General features: G+C 48.3%; 1 protein-coding gene and 1 pseudogene across 1 annotated transcript in view; both read left to right on the top strand.

Moving 5' to 3' along the window:
* The window catches only part of LOC106995779 (uncharacterized), a 46,879-nt gene that overhangs the window by 8,397 nt on the left and 25,724 nt on the right, over positions 1–12,758 (top strand). The gene's annotated exons all lie outside the window — the stretch shown is intronic.
* On the top strand, positions 6,051–6,936 carry LOC144336129 (uncharacterized; annotated as a pseudogene).

Below are 12,758 nucleotides of genomic sequence, written 5' to 3'. Positions count from 1 at the left end.
ATCAATGTTTAACTTTACCCCAGCATGACCATTGGCCTGTGCTTAGCAGGCAGTTTTGAGGCCCTGGCTTATGAATGCACAAAAGCACAGCACATAAGCTAACACTTAAGTCCTAATTAGCAAGAATCAGGCTGTATCTCTGCAGTCCCTGCATCTGCTCTGGTCACCATCTCTGTGTGCTTAGGGCAGCCATGTGAACATTATTAATTATTTTACACTCCAAGACAATAGTTATTATGTAAGCAGAAGTAGTGGCCTTGTTTGTTTCTTGTGCTGCTGCTCCCCTTGCTGCTGTACCATACACCCTCCTGATGAGGTGTACATCTATGGTGCCTCATGGTTCAGGCACTGCTGAGTAAAGAAAATGGGAAGAAATAGTTTGATATTAGCCCCTACCGAAGCATATGAAGAAGCATCTCAGCTGCTTTTATTGAAAAATTCCTGACCAGTGTGTGGGCTTTTCTTATCACTGCTGCTTATCAGCATGTCAAAAGTCTCATCTTCGGACTGCAAGTCTTGACGGCCTTAGTTATAGTGGCCTTACTGCATGTGGAGCTAACCCCAGGAAGATGGAGTGGCACTCTCTGGAGGATTAGGTGGTCTCCTCCAATGTGGGTTGATGGGCTTCTGAACTCTTTCCTTTAACCATGCAGAGAGTCTACACTGCCAGTGATCATGTGCCACAACTCTATAGATGTAGAAATTCAAAATATTCTGAAATCGTTTCCATTGAAAGGAAATAGAAAAGCGGTCTGGTGCCACGCTCCGGTTAAGAGAACTAGTAGATGGCTCACAAGAACACTCTGTCGCTACTGTCTGTGCCTCTGTCACAGCAAATATCCTGATCCTTCAGTTTTAAGGGTGCAAGGCCATTTTCCTCCCTTTCTTACTGGTAGTTCTCAAGATTACTGTATGATATGCTGGGAAGGCAATATTCTGATAATCAAGTGACATTGGTCAGAACAGCCCAGGCTCTGTTATAGTCCCTGCTCGAAACAGAATGGCCTTTAACGCTTGTGTCCAGCAAACCACATCCTGGGAGAAAACTCAATGTGGGCTTCTTTCTGGGGTCCCTCAGTTGTAGTGCAAGTGAAGCATTTATAGTCAAAACTCCATCCATCTGCTCTGGGTAGCCTTCCTGATCTTGTGGTAATGGTTCATATTGAATCCTAGAATTCTGTTGTCTTTTGTTTGCTATTTGTAAGTAATAAATTCACTTCATGGAATTTATCTATGAATGTATTTGGCCTCATTGTGCTCAGAAAAGTTGGTAGCCATTGCACAGTGAACCCGCTTCATAATTGGTGAAAACACCTATGGCCCCCTTGTGCCACAGCAAGGAGGTTCATTCAGCCAAACATAGACTTCATGTTTATAAAACCCTGTAGCACAATTATTACCATGTGGGAGGCCTTTAACAATGGTGATGCTGATTTGAAAAACTCTGAAGGAAGAAATTTACCCAAATGGGTTGGGTACATTGGAGTTCCTCCTAATTCCAAGAAACCCTTACTCCCCTCCACCTAAAAAGAGTGGAGAGGCTGGGTGCGGTGGCTCAGGCCTGTAATCCAAGCACTTTGGGAGGCCTAGGTGGGCAGATCACAAGGTCAGGGGTTCAAGACCAGCCTGACTAACATGGGGAAGCCCCATCTCTACTAAAAATACAAAAATTAGCTGGGCGTGATGGCAGGCACCTGTAATCCCAGCTATTCGGGAGGCTGAGGCAGGAGAATCGCTTGAACCTGGGAGGTGGAGGTTACAGTGAGTCGAGACAATGCCACTGCACTCCAGCCTAGGTGACAAGGCAAGACTCCATCTCAGGGGAAAAAAAAAAAAAGTGGATAAGAACTGAAACAGGTTTAAAATTTCAACTAATTGGAAATGCAAGTTTATAAAAATAATATTTAAAATAAAAGGTTAAATGAGTGCTCATTGAATTTTATGCCTCCACAAAATAGGTTGTGAGTTAACTTCCACATTTATTGAAAGCCACCAAAGTTGGGAAGCCTCCGTGTCTGAAATTCACAGGTGGCTCAAATAAGAATTACACCTGGGGATACCCCAAAGTTTAAATATGGTATCCCCTATGATATTATGAGGAATTACTGTACATAAATCAGGTTGTCTTCCTTTAACTCTGAAAATCATATTATCTTGCCTAAATTCTCCATAACGCATCGCTCCGCAGTATCCTATAGTGGACATGGCTTTTCTGACAAATGAGCACTAAAATTAAGTGTTTGAGACTCACCTATGTTCTTATCAAAATGGAAATCCCTGAATCCCACCAGTTAGAATAACATGACAGAATGTCAGATTTATGGAATATATAAGTTTTCTGTAAGGTTATTAGGTATTGAGTCTATTTTATTAATAGATATCAATATATATAGATTACCTATTTCTCCTGTGTTTTAGTATTAATAGATTGTGTCTTTTAATTCATGCAGTTGGTCTAAGTTACCAAGTTTGTGGGTTATGGAGATTGTAATATTCTTTATGATTTTATCATCCATGGGCTCTCTAATATAAAGGCTTCTTTTAATTCTTAAAGTATTAGGTTAGTGCAAAAGTAATTGTGGTTTTGGACCATGAATTTTAAATTTGTATAACTAGGCTGCAACACATCTTTATTAATCAAAATAGAACCCATTACAATGGGCTGGGCACAGTGGCTCACGCCTGTAATCCCAGCACTTTGGGAGGCTGAGGCAGGCGGATCAGGAGGTCAGGAGTTTGAGACCAGCCTGACCAACATGGTGAAATCCCGTCTCTACTAAAAAGATAAAAAGTAGCCGGGAGTGGTGGCATGTGCCTGTAATCCCAGCTACTCAAGAGGCTGAGGCAGGAGAATCTCTTGAACCCGGGAGGCAGAGGTTGCGGTGAGCCCAGATTGCACCTTTGCACTCTGGCCTGGGTGACAGAGTGAGACTCTGTCAAAAAAAAAAAAAAAAAAAAAAGAAAAAGAAAAAGAAAAAGAAAGAAAAAGAAAAGAAACCATTACAACGAATACATTTTTGCCAATGAGAAATAAACTTGTTTATTCTGTGCTTTCAGGGTTGGATGAACTCTTGAAAAGCATTTTCTGCATCCTGCTGGTTGTGTACTTGTTTTCCCTGCAAAAAGTTGTCAAGATGCTTAAAGAAGTGGTAGTTGGTTGGCGGTAGTGGGAGTAGTATCATCATCTCTTCCTTTAGATGACAGGAACAATATCACAGGGTGGGTGTACACCCTGTGTGTTTTTGGAAGCAATGTCATTCTCTCTTCTTTTAGGTTTTAGGATTCATATCACAGGCGAGGTGTACACCCTTTGTTATATTGGATGGAATCTCATTTTCTTTCAACCTGTATCTTTAGAACAATATCCCATGGGGGCTGTCCGTCCCTTCAATATTGGTACTAACACCATCTTCTCCTTTCCTGGATATAAGAAACAGTATCACAAGAGGGGTGTACACCCCTTGCAATACTGGTAGTAATATCACCTCTCCCCTGTGGTTATTAAGGACAAAATCCCAAGGTGGCTGTATGGTTCCTACTTTATTGGGAGTAGTATCATCCACTCACCCCCTGAATAAGAGGAACCATATCACTGAAGAAGTGTCCACCCACTTCGATATTGTCAGCCATGTCATCTTCTTCCCGCCTGGATATTAGGAACGATATCCTAGGGTTGGGGGCTGTGTACACCCACTGCGATATCGAAAGTAAAATCAGCCTCTTTCCCGCTGGATATTAGGAACTCTATCACAGGTGTGTGTGCACCTTCTCGTATATTGGGAGTACTATGAGCCTCCACCCCTCTGCATATTAGGAACAATATACAGGGGGCAGGGTGGCTACAGCCCCTGTGATATTGAGAGCAATAGTCTTCTCTTTCCCCTGTACATTAGGGTCTACATCACAGGGGTCTGTACACCTTCTGTGATATTAGGATTAATGTTGTCCTCTCCCCTACTGAATGTCAAAAACAGTATCACAGAAGGGTGTACACCCCCTGCGATATGGCCAGTAATATCATCGTCTCTACCTTTGGATACTAGGAACAACATCACAAAGGGTGTGTACACTCCCCTGTGATATAGGGCATAATGTTATCCTCTCTTCCCCTGGATATTAGGACCGATATCCCTGGTGGTGGGAGGGGGAGTACATTAAGAACAATATCACTGGGTGGGTGTACACCCCCTGTGATATTGGGTGTAGTATCATCCTCGCTTCCCTAGGATATTAAGAACAATATCACAGGAGGGGTGTACCGCCACAGCCCCTGCGTTATTGGGAGCAATAGCATCTTCTCCCCCTCTCAATATAAGGAACAATATCCCAGGGTGGGTGTTCATCCCCTGTGATATTGAGCATAATGTCTTCGTCTTCCAATGTGGATATTGGGTGTAGTGTCACAGGGGGGGTGTACGCTTTCCTTGATATTGGGAGCAATATCACACTCTCCCCTCAGGATTGTAGGCAAAATATCAAAGGAGTTTTACAACACATGCGATATGAGCAGTAATATCATCCTCTCCCCACCTAGATGTTAGGAACTGTATCACAGGCTACTGTACACTTCTTGCGATATTGGGAGTCATATCATCCTCTCCCATCATGGATGTTAAGAACAATATTACAAAGGAGGTGTACACCCCCTGCCATATTGAGAGAAATATGTTGCTCTCCCTTTCGGGATATTAGGAACAATATCGCAGGAGGTGTGTATAACCACTGCGATATTGGGAGTAATATCATCCTCTCTCCCTGAATATAAGAAACAATATCACAGGAGGATGTACACACCCTGTGATATTGGGAGTCACATCATTTTCTCTCCCTCTGGATATTCGGAACAATATCACAGTGGATATGTACACCCCCTGCGATATTGCCACGAGTATCATCGTCTCCCTCCCAGGATATAGGGAACAATATCACAAGGGGGTGTACATCCCCTGCAATACTGGGAGTAATATCTTCCTCTCCCCCACTGGCTATTAGGAGCAATGTCACAGAAAGGGTGTACACTCCCTGCTCTATTGGGAGTGATATCTTCCTCTACTTCCCTGGATATTAGGAACAATGTCACTAGGGAGTGTACACCTCCTGCAATATTGAGACTAATATCATCGTCTCGCCCCCTGGATGTTAGGAACCAGGGGTGGTGTACATCCCCTGCGAAATCGGAAGAAATATCCTCTCCACCTTTGGAACACTTTTTAACATAGCTTCGTATGTGGGGAGGACTCGAGTGATTAATCGAATGTTTCATCAGGTGCGGTTCTTCTATTTCCCAGTTTTGACGCAACATTTGGTGAAATTTCCAGGGACTCCTGTGGTCAGCTTCACGGTTTCACTCTGTCACTTTCTAATGCAGTATTCTTTGGGAGTCTTTCAAATTAAGCGCCATCATTTAAAAATAAGTTTTATAATATGCAGTTTCAGGTGAATTCTTTACCTTCGTGTCTCAGGCAGTAGCTACCTACCTGCGAGTTGTCAGAAAGGTTCACACTGTTTTCCAGGGCGGCCTTTGCATTTACTGGAACTATTAAGAGCTCGTTCCTGCTTCGGCCGTGATTGACACGCAGTGCGCGTGAGGCCGTGCGTGGCTTAGCGTCTTCTGCAGGCTTAGAGGTCACTTTCTGTTCTTCCCCAAGCCTGCTCTGCTGTGCCGAGTGTTCACTGCGGGCGACGGTCACACTGTCTGGCACAGGCCACCGAGGCCACAGGGCAGACTCCACGTATTGGAGCCTGCAGAATGGCAGAGCCTGGCCTCCTCGCCGCCCTTCAAGGGGAGCAAAAAGCGCAAGCCTGTTATCAGAGCTGTGCTAGCCCAGAAAGCCTCCGAACTGGTTTAATTTAGGAATCAGCTCCTACCAACTGCCCATGTTTAGGATGTGTTTGAGTTTTTGTGATTTTTCCTGCACTGAAGCTACTGGGCTGGCTCTGAGTCACTGTCATGGGACTTCAGGTTGCCCCGATGGGAAGCGGAGGGGGAGGAGGGCCGCACAGAGGCTTGCGGCCGTGATAATGAAGGGCTTGTTGCCTCTTGGGACAGCGAGTTCAAACTCTTTGTAATTGTCAGCGTAAATAGCGACCCGCTGAGGACATGGCTGTAATTCAGGGTGGCATGGTTGATTGTCATCGTTGATATCAGGTACCTGCCTCTAAAATGACGGTACCCGTAGTGCGGCTCCAGGAGGGCAGCTCCTGCCAAACACACGTGCTCCTGGGCCCGCGCCTGAAGCCACGGTCGTGCTGCCAGCCAGGCCTGCAGCTGTGGGTGCAGCGGGGTCTTCATGGCACTGAGCGCCTCCCTCGTTTGCTTGTGGGGCCCAGCCCTCCATCCCTCCTGGTCCCCAGTGCGGCTTCTCCCAGGATTCTCCCAGCCCCGTGCACACCTCTGTCTTCACAGCTTCCGTAGTTTTCTCGTGGGCGGCCCAGGTGGGCTCCTGGGCAGGGATCGTGTGTTAGTCGAGTTCTCTCCAGCCTTCCCTGGCTAGTGGCTCAACAGGTCCCTTCAGATGAGTCAGCCAGCTGTGTGCCTGCATGTTCAGGATACTTGTCAGGATCCTTCCTCAGAGCAAGACGGACACTCACTTCCTCCACAGGACTTTGGAGCCCGCCATGGAGAGATGCCAGCCACATCCAGAGGGGCCGCCCAGGTCCCCGTGGGCTGGTGGGAGTGACTTCTGAGCCACTCGAGGCCCCATTTTGTGTTCCTACACCCCACAAAGTCACTTAAAGTGCCATGTTCTGGTGCCTTGTGCCTCTCGAGTGTGGCACACAAGCCTGGATGGGGATCTGAGCGGGCGCTGCCTTCCTCAGGCTGCGCTTGTGTTTTAGGGCCCCTGGAACACTCGTGGCTGTGATTCTAGCCACTGTCTCGGCTTCCCTAGACGGTTTCACCCGCAGCCTGAGGGCCACATCGGCAGCCACCGAGGAGCCAGCAGACGTTGGTCTCACTCAGTCCTTCTCGACTTTGGTGACAGAGGAGACAGCAAAACTTCAGCTGGGAGCCCCAGGCCTTCTCTGCTTGGGGCCCTGGGACTGAGATAGCACAGATCCTGCCATCCACGTGCTGGGGGCCCCGCTGTGCGGCTCCCTCCTCTGGTCAGGGGCCTCTCCCTTGGGCTGGGCAGCTCCGGGTCCTCCCACTCACGGGCTCAGGGCGGGTCCTGGATGCAGAGAGAAGGAGAAGGGTGGCGGTTTGAGCCCAACTGTGTTGGCTTCATCTTCTGCTTCTTGTCGCTAAATACATTTGCAAAGTTTTCCAGATGAAAACTCAGAAGGGATTTTTAATGACTGGAATCTGTGAATTCCATGGAAGCCAAGTCTGTCCACCTCTTTCACCCACCTCATTTTTCCCCGTTGGGGCTGATTTTGGCAGCATTCATAGGGGCAGGGACGCAAGGGGTGGTGGCCAGCCCTTGGCCCTGTGTCCCTCCTCTCCTCCCCTCAGCGCCACAGCATTTCGGTGTCATCCCCTTCCCTGCATGTGTCCTCACGAAAACCAAGTGCGGCTGGAGGGAGATGCCTGCGCCCGCTCCCGTGACCTTCCCGGCCAGCCCGGCTGCAGCGGCCCCTCGGCAGGCATCTTTGTGGTGCTGCCTCCGTGCCCCTCCCATCACCTGATGCTCGTGCTCCTGAATCTTCACGCGTGTGCTCCGTGCAGCCACCTCACGGGCTTCCTGGGAATGGAGACAGTGTCTCACGCCAGTCAGAATGCTCTTCTCTGTCCACTGAATAGGCCAACACAGAATTATTGCTCTGTGATTATTTATGCTTTGTTATGTAGAACTGGAATAAAGAGAAAGCGAATTTAGACATTACAGCCATCAGGTTGAAGCTAGGTAATTGCATTAGGGAATTAAATGAGAGCATTTGAGCTTCTCGAGTTCTAATTCCACATCTTCGTATCCCCATCACCCCATACCCAGTGTCTAACACAGCTCTTGGTCTAGGAGTTTCTTGATAAATGCTTACTGAATTGAACTGTACTGAGCTTAACATTTCTACCCAGAGTTAGAAGCCAGTCCCTGAGCAAATTGCATTTAGAACGTGAGTTTGACGTTACTATGGTAAGGGGTATCCTACACGTCATAATTCCTAGTCAATATCAGCTATTTAGTCAAATAGAGTCAAGTATAGAGAGGCATTGGCCCATCTGGGGAAAGGGCAAGGCACGATGCTTTAGATGCAGGTCCCCAATATCAACTATGAAAATTAAATGTTGTCATCTCCAATTGCAGCCCTGTCCTCAGCTGGTCACTGCTTATGCTAACAATTATAAACAGCTTGAACTTGCTGTCCTGAGAGACAACACACCCTCCATTCTCTCTGCAGTGCAGCTGCCTTGGTGGATGGAACATGCCCCTCCTCCCTCCCTCCCCCCTCCCTCCCCCCCTCCCCGCTCCCTCCCCCCCTCCCCCCTCCCTCCCCCCCCTCCCCCCTCCCACCCTCCCCTCTCCCTCCCCCCCTCCCCTCTCCCTCCCTCCCCCTCCTCTCTCCCTCCTTCTCCCCTCCTCTCTACCCCCCTCCCCTCTCCTTCTTCCTGTCTTCTCTCACATTTCTCCCCCCACCTTCTCTCCTGGGTGAGGGGCAGAAGAGAAGAGACCTCCGGAATCTTCTGCTTCATCCAAGCAGCTTGGGGGCAGCATTAACTGCTGCAATTTGGCTGCCCCAGCAGGAGCCTCAGGGCAGCCTTTCTAATGGGAATCCTGGAATCATGTCTTTCCTTAATGTGTCCTAAAGGCTGGAGGACATGAAGTGAAACAATGCTCCATGCTCAGTCCTGTGATTTTGTGTATTTATTGGACTTACTTTGAAATTAAACTAAATGATACCCAAGGTAGACCATGAAAAAAAAAGTAAAAACAGGCTATGGTGTTTGAAAAACAAACAAAACCGTTTGGCTTGTTGGTTTGTTCTTAGACCTTCACAGGCTCCTAGGTCACACGTTTCAGTTTCTCAGCGAGTGACATTCTCTGCGGAAGCTGTGTCAGTCTCTTGTTTGATGATGTCAGCCACAGCAGAAGGAAGCACTCCGTAGGCCCCGTGCTCAGCACCTTGGCATGAGCTCCTGCCATCTTCTGTTCATGCTCATCACAGCTCTGTGCAGTGGGCATCCTCCTGATCCCTGTGGGAGGATGGAGGATGGAGGCGGAAGGGTGAGTGACGGCAGGATCACATGAGGGGTCTCTCCCGAAGTAGGGAGGGGAACCTTCCCAGGACCTCAGTCCCCATCACGACCTTCCTCCTCCTCCTCTGCCTCTCTGTGACTGTTTGACTCAGGCTGCAGGGACAGACGTGAGTATGTGCAGAGCGCATGTGCACCCCTGAGGGTGTGTGCTCATATTGGCAGAGAGGGATGTGCACGTGTACAGAGCGTGTGTGCACACCTTGGATATATGTGCTGGCATTGGCAGGGACAGATGTGAGTGCGTACAGAATGTGTGCTGGCATTGGCAGGGACAGATGTGTACAGAGCGTGTGTGCACACCTGGGAGGGTTGCTTATGTTGTTTTGTAAGCGGCAAATACGTGGCCTGTTGCATTGGCGGCCCTGCGCCGGTGCTGAGTCCGTCAGTGTCCCTCGGGTTGGGGTCTCCATCTCCCCAGACAGCACTCGAGTGTCTTGAGGTTTCAGATTCTTCCTCTACGGGTACTTGGGCCTCCTCAGGACCAAACATCAGAACCAGCCCCAACTGCAAACTACAAGAACATTCAAATGCATCTTCAGTAGAGAAAACAAAAGCAATTGGAATAATTTTCCACCATGACCCCGTGGTTAAGCCGTTAGATACTCCAGCCAACAGATTGAGTCACTTTAAAATTCACACCAATTAAAATGGTTGTGAGAGTTGCAGAGCTTTACCGCTAAACCTTGAAATAATTGAAGCGTTCTGCTCCACTTGCTTACAAACTAGGGTTGGGGATAACTTTCAGTCCAAAGTAGTAACCTTCTAAATCCAGCTTAGATGCGAGGCTCCCACTGACACAGGAAGAGACAGTGGCCCTTGATTATTCTCCTGTGTTCAGATACTTTGTCATTTTTTTTTGTATCCTGATCATCACTTCTGCTTTTCCAATTCAAACTAAAGGGAGTTTAGTTCTGTTTTGGAGAAGCTGTGGTTAGTGGTTTCTTTTCATGGTTTGCTTAATCTCTTATGTCTGGCGCTTACATTTACCCAAATAGATTTTTCTTTAGTACGGCAATGCCATAGCCCAGGGCTTCTCCCTCCATATCTGCTCCCCAGGAGGCCCCCTAGGAATGGGCGCTGGAGATCCAGCCCCTCTCCATGTGCCGTTTTCTTTGAGTCCAAGGTAGGTTTGGCTCAGAGAAGAAAACAGGCCTCCGAGTTAGGTGCCTCTGACTGCTTGCTTGTGAAATGTTTAATGATAAGGTGCCTTCCAAACTAATTTTACACATTGATAGTTGTAGCCTGAAGTATCACTGCAGTCATAAGAACAAGAAACACTCCCATCAAGTAGATGAGCAGAAGAAAGCCATAAAAGTTTAATAAAGCGCAAATAAAATGGTGTTGTAAGAATGTACAGTGGGAAATGCTCTCAGTCCAGCCAGATCGGCTGTGGCGTCCTCCTGTAAATACATTTAGCCACGTGTGGCCCTGATCGCAATCACTACTGTGAATTGCGATCCACAATGTTCTTGGGGGTCGATGCCTGGACTGTGCCAGCAGATGAGTCTGATTTGAGGTCACGGTGGTGATGTGCTTAACACGGCCAGCTGAACTGAGGGGTGGCCACCCATGCACTCACCACGTGCAGCCGTTATTCTTGTGATGGAGTTGCACGGGGCGCAGCTTGTCCACCTGGGCTACTTAAAGTACCGGGAACCCAACCACGGGTGGGTGCCTCCCGACATGAGAGCTGTCTTTTTTATCCAGGGCCCTCTGGCGCTGCAGACTCTGAGTCCACATGGGAGGCGCCGGAGTGCTCTGCTGGGCCATGGAGGTCCCCGAGCAGGTGGTCACTCATTGCTTGTGGAGTGGTCCATGGCCTGTGAGTTTATTCCCCGGTCTGTGTGGGTGAGATTAACCAGTTCACAGCTGGGCACTTACCCCTTACACAGGTGACACTAGTTAAAGTGGAATCTATATTAACTCGCACGGGAGTGCATGAGGAACCGGCAGGGTGGGGAGGTTTGGCCCTAGCACTAGAGCCCGGGCTCCTGACATTCTGCGTCCTCTTGTTGGGGGGGGCCGTCAGAGCCGCTGTGGGTCCTGAAGACAGTGGGTGCCATATGGACCAGGGGATGCGGAAGCCTCTAGAGGCTGCGGGAGGCAAGGAGACGGTCGCTTCCCCAGAGCCAGCCCTGCCGCCACTTCGACGTTAGATGGTGGGACCTGTTTTGGACTCCAGCTTCCAGAAATGTGAGAAAATAAGTCAGTGTTTAGGGCGCTAAATTTGGGGTGATTTAGTGGAGAAATAGAAAACTAGCCCACAAAGGTGCACGCATTGAAATGTGCTCTGTTCAGGTGTTCACAGTGGTGTGAGGGGGATGGCATCAGGGTTCTGGGAACTGTGCAGTTTTAATGAAGGAAGGGGCTCGCCACGCCTTTCCTCATGTAACTGAAGGCATGTGTACCTGCCACACCGCCCAGGAGACAGGGACTGGAATTCTGACTTTATTTCTTATGGGAACCAAGCCACAGTCAGAACACAGTGAGGGCTGAAATGAGCTTCCTACAGCCTGAACTGGGAAGAGGAATCGCAAGTAGCTTGTTTTTTTCTACACAGACCTGTCCTTTCAGGTTTTGTTAAGTTCTGGAAAAAGGGAGAAGCCAGGCACACCTCGGTGAGGGACAGTGTTTCTGGAGGTGGTGCGGCTTCAGCCTTAATGTGGCCGTGTGGTTGGGAGGCTCAGAAACTGCCCTCCAAGGGCACTCATCTATTCCTTATTGCAGTAATACCTCGTTTACAGAAATCCACAGAAATTACAGTGCGGGAGGCCTCTGGTCTGGATGGGTTTGTGTGGACCGAGGTCACGGGGTGTTGTCCCAAGTGCTTATCCTGATCTGGCAGAGGCTCTGTTCCCAAATAATTATTCCACAGTTTCAGAGCCTATATCTGAGTGATAGTCTTTTAACTTTGTTGCATAAAAGTAAACAAAGTATGTCTTGAGGGTCTAAAAATCTAGTAGTCATGGCTGTAAACTCATACATGGGGCTTTGGGATGGAGTGAAAACCACTGTCACCTGGGGTGGACGCTGCGTGGTATTTTTAGCGTGGTGGCCTGCTCGTGCCTTGAGCTCCATCTGCAGTGTGAGCAACAGCTGTGCATTTGAGAAATGTGGACAGGTCAGCTTGCTCCTCCAGGGGCCTGCGGGCATCCGGATGAGGGGCCTGGGATGAGGCCACATCAGTGGGAAGGAGCTTGATTGTGTCAGCAGATATGTCTGCCTCTACAGGCCTGAAAGCCAGCCAGAACCCAGTTTTCCTTTGGTCATCTAATGCCAGAAAAAAACCTGTTTCTTGGAGATTCTCGTAATTTATATTAATGAACCATTTGACCATAAATAAAATGTTATAAATGCATGAGGCTTTACAATTTGGCAGATGTGTAACTCACATGTCATTATATCAAACTGTTGAAGATATTTGTTGCACTTGAAGGTTTTTAGCATTTTATGCGCAAACCAAATGCCAGTAGCATTTTGAAGGAGTATTTTGGAATTTTAAACACAGTGGGATAGTGCTGGGTCTCTGGGATGCTGGTGAGGTGGACGTGACCTCAAGCTCTTG

The sequence above is a fragment of the Macaca mulatta genome, chromosome 17 (genome assembly GCF_049350105.2).
Source record: "Macaca mulatta isolate MMU2019108-1 chromosome 17, T2T-MMU8v2.0, whole genome shotgun sequence".
Lineage (NCBI taxonomy): Eukaryota > Metazoa > Chordata > Mammalia > Primates > Cercopithecidae > Macaca > Macaca mulatta.
This window is presented reverse-complemented; position numbering and strand designations above follow the sequence as displayed.